This window comes from Dermacentor silvarum, chromosome 6 (assembly GCF_013339745.2).
Source record: "Dermacentor silvarum isolate Dsil-2018 chromosome 6, BIME_Dsil_1.4, whole genome shotgun sequence".
In the NCBI taxonomy this organism is placed as follows: Eukaryota; Metazoa; Arthropoda; class Arachnida; order Ixodida; family Ixodidae; genus Dermacentor; species Dermacentor silvarum.
Genome location: NC_051159.1, coordinates 90,413,943 through 90,418,192, shown reverse-complemented (window position 1 = coordinate 90,418,192; position 4,250 = coordinate 90,413,943). Strand labels below are relative to the sequence as shown.

Genomic DNA, 4,250 nt, shown 5'->3' with positions numbered 1-4,250 from the left:
TCTTCACGGCCCTTCGGAACATGGTACGCAAGTGTAACTACCCGTCACCTGCCGTTGAAGAGCGTCTTGTTCGCGACCGTTTCGTCGTGGGTTTGGCGGATTCTCGCCTTTCAGACAAGCTGTGCCGCACTCCGAGCCTTTCCCTGGACGACGCACTCGTGCAAGCTCGTCAGCACGAAGACGCCGAACGCGAAAGACAACGCCTGTCCCTCACCGCTGGGCAACCGCTTACGGCAGCTCACGTGGACGCGGCGACTTCGCGTAAACCCGCGCAGCGTGCACGCGGACGACGCAATAGACGGGACTCTGGCAACTTTGCTGACTTTGCGTCACGTGACCGACCCGACGGTTCGCACTCGAGCAACAGAGCTGGCGAGGCTTTGAAATGCGGCCTAGGCCTAAGTAGGCAATGCGGATTTTGCGGTCACGAGTTTCACCGACGGTCTGACTGTCCAGCGGCCAAAGCGGTCTGTAACCACTGCAAGAAGCGAGGCCACTTCGCGGCGGTATGTCGCTCAGGGAAGCGCCTCGGATCCGTCGAGCTCCACTCCGTCGCGGCGGTGGCCCGCAACGGGCGGTACGTTGAGGTGCGTGTCAACGGGAACCCTCTCGTCTTCAAAGTGGACTCTGGAGCCGACGTCTCGGTGGTTCCGCGCACGTTTCCCGGCTGCCCAGCCGTCCTCGATAAGCCGCGAGGCGAAGAACTTTTCGGACCCGGGAAACAAGCCCTGAAGCTTCTCGGCACCTTCGACGCGGCGCTGTCTTGGAGAGGCAGGCAAGTCAACGAGCGCCTCTACGTCGTTGCGGGACAAGAGCAGCCACTTCTCGGCTATCCCGCTATCGTTGCCCTTGGGGTCGTCAAGTTTGTCGGCGCCGTCGCACCAGCTCTGCCGGACGCACCACCTCGTGAAGTCCCTCCAGCCCTTTTCACCGGCCTGGGCACGTTTCCGGAAGAGTACACGATACGTATCAAGCCTGACGCGGTACCGTATGCCCTCAGCACAGCCCGGCGTATCCCGATACCGCTACGAGACGTAGTCAAAAAGGAGCTCGACAAGATGGAGCAGGAGGGCGTGATCCGGTGCGTCGACGAACCGACGGACTGGTGCGCGGGACTTGTCGTCGTCCCGAAGCCAGCGGGGGGTTACCGCCTGTGCGTTGATTGACCAAACTCAACCAAGTCGTTCTGCGTGAACGCCACGTACTCCCGACCGTCGACCAAACCCTCGGACTTCTCGGTGACGCACGCGTTTTCCTCGAAGTTGGACGCAACTTCAGGCTTCCACCAAGTACGCCTGGCGCGCGACTCCCAGAAGTACACGACTTTCATCACTCCGTTTGGCAGGTATTGCTACTGCCGCCTCCCATTCGGCATAACATCGGCCCCGGAATACTTCCAGCGTCAGATGTCTCGCCTGCTGGAAGGGTTGGCTGGTGTTGTTAACCTTATGGACGACATCCTTGTGTTTGGCCGCACCACAGAAGAACACGACCAACGCCTCCAGGCAGTCCTTGGTCGCCTCCAACAAGCGGGGGTCACCCTCAACGCTGCCAAGTGCACTTTCGGCGTGTCCAGCGTGCGGTTCCTTGGCGTTGTCGTCGGTGCCAATGGCATCACTCCGGATCCAGAGAAAGTGGCCGCCATTCAGCGCATGCCAGCTCCTCAGGACGTTCATGGTGTCCAACGTTTTCTCGGTATGCTCAACCATGTCGGTCGCTTCCTCCCGGGCCTCTCTCAAACGACTGCGCCAATCAGAAGTCTCCTGAACAAGCTTGCAGCCTGGACATGGGGACCAGCGCAGGCTTCAGCATTTGAAAAGCTCAAGAGCATGCTGTCGTCGGACATCTGCCTCGCAAGGTACAACCCTGCACTGTTGACGACAGTCTCCGCAGATGCCAGTTCCTTCGGGTTGGGTGCTGTCCTCCTTCAAGACCAGCCATCAGGGGAGCGCCGACCAGTTGCATACGCCTCTCGAGCGCTGACTGAAACGGAACGGAGGTACAGCCAGATCGAAAGGAGGCACTGGCTGCCACCTGGGCCATCAACCGATTCGACGAGTTTCTTCGGGGTCTTCGTTTCACCCTCGAGACCGACCATAAGCCGTTAGTACAGCTCCTAGGAACCGCGGATCTCGATCTCATGCCACCACGAATCCAGCGCTTCCGCATCCGCCTTCTCCAGTACCAGTTTGATGTCAAGTACGTTCCTGGGAAACAGCTGGCCACCGCAGATGCACTCTCAAGGGACCCAGTCGTCCAGCTGCCAGCGACTCCAGCTGTTGACAAGGTGGAGCTGTACGTTCAAGAAGCACTCCGTGCTATCCCTCCTACATTTGCAGTCCTCCTCGACGACTTCCGAGCTCACCAGGCTGCAGATGGGGAGTGCGCGCAGCTCAAGTTGTACTGTGAGCAAGGGTGGCCTAGGAAAGAGAATCTGCCTCTCAGCATGGCTCAGTTCTGGGCTCATCGGGCCGAGTTCAGTATTGGTGACGGCCTTCTCCTCTGCGGTGGACGCCTGCTGGTGCCCGCTTCTCTGCGGAAGCACGTCCTCTCCCTCATCCATGACGGACACCTCGGAGTGAACCGTTGCCGCGCCATCGCCAGGGGAGCTGTCTGGTGGCCGACCATGGGGAGTCAGATCAAGACAATGGTGGAGAACTGTCCCAACTGTGCTACCACGCGGGTCCAGCGAGCAGAGCCACTGCTGCCTACCGTGACGCCTAGCCGTCCCTGGGAGCGAGTCGGGGTGGACATATTTCATCACGAAGAAGCCGACTACCTTCTCCTCGTAGATTACTACTCGAGGTACCCTGAAGTGCTGTCCCTTCGCTCGACGACGTCTACAGCGGTGATCTCCATCATCAAAAGTGTCTTCGCAAGGCATGGGATCCCAGAGACCCTCGTCAGCGATAATGGGCCTCAATTTTCGTCGGCAGAATTCCGCGTCTTCGCCCAGAGCTACGGATTCTCCCACGTCACCAGCAGTCCCAGGTACCCGCAGTCTAATGGGGAAGTCGAGCGTATGGTGCGGACGGTTAAGGAACTCTTCAAGAAGTCTCCGGACTGGCCTTTGGCCCTCTTGGCATACCGCAACGCACCTGGCGTGACCGGGTACAGCCCTGCTCAGCTGCTCATGGGGCGCAGCCTCAGGACTCGCCTTCCGGTCCCCATGGCCGCGTTGCTTCCAGAACCACCTAACGCTGCCGACTTCCACCGGCGTGACACTACCCAACGACGTCGCCAGCGTCAAGATTTTGACCGTCGACATGCTGCACAAGATTTGCGGCCCCTGGAGGAGGGAGAGAGAGTGTGGATTCGCGACACAGATTGTGCTGGCACTGTTCTTAGCCCAGCGCAGCGTCCACGCTCCTACGTGGTCCAGACGGATGCAGGTGCTCTCGTCCGCAACCGGAGACATCTGGTTCCGCAGCAGTCTCCGTCATCAGGTGGTCTAGACCTCGGCAGCTCCAGTCCACGGACACGAGGATCTGAAAGCCTGCCACAGACTCCAACTCGCCCAGAGCCTGTGTGCAGCAGTCCAACTCCCAGGGCACTTACTCCTCTACCAGTTGCATCGCCACAGGTTGCCCCGGCTACTCCCTCAAGACCGCCTGGGTCAGTTGTACGCACTCGGTCTGGACGTTGTGTTAGGCCGCCGGTGCGGCTGAACTTGTAGAACGTGCCATGAGACATTTGTCATTACGTTGTATACCTGAGAGCAAGGGGTTGCTTTCTGTTACTTTCCCAAAAGGGGGGATGTAGAGGGCGCGAGTGCTAAGCCGATTATGAGGCGCCCTCTATAGGATGTAGCATATAAAGGCTGTGCTGTGAATAAACGGGGGCACTTCTGCTGGGGACTCGGAGCGTGTGTCTTTACTCCGCGGCCCTCGGGCTTCAGCCTGCCTCCTCGGCCGCCTCGGCTCGAACCCTCCCACCACATGAATGACCACGGATTCAGCTTGAAACTATCGTGTAACAGTAAGTGCAAGAACTTTAACCTCGGCTCAGATAGACAAAGTTGCGAGACGAGCGAGTTGCAGCAGTTCGGTTGGGGATTGTGTACGCGATTGAAAATAAAGCGCACAGCTTTCCTTTCTACTCTTTCAAGTGTAAGAATATTGTTTTTAGTGTACGGAAACCACGCAACACTGGCATATTCCAATATTGGTCGCATGAGACTGGTATAAGCGAGAAGTCGTATTTCATACGTAGAACTGGTAAGCGAACGTTAAGAAAGAAAAAAAATTACA

General features: G+C 58.2%; 1 pseudogene; it reads left to right on the top strand.

Moving 5' to 3' along the window:
* The first annotated feature begins 3,022 nt into the window (after positions 1-3,022).
* On the top strand, positions 3,023-3,668 carry LOC125946128 (uncharacterized; annotated as a pseudogene).
* Positions 3,669-4,250: the final 582 nt, after the last annotated feature.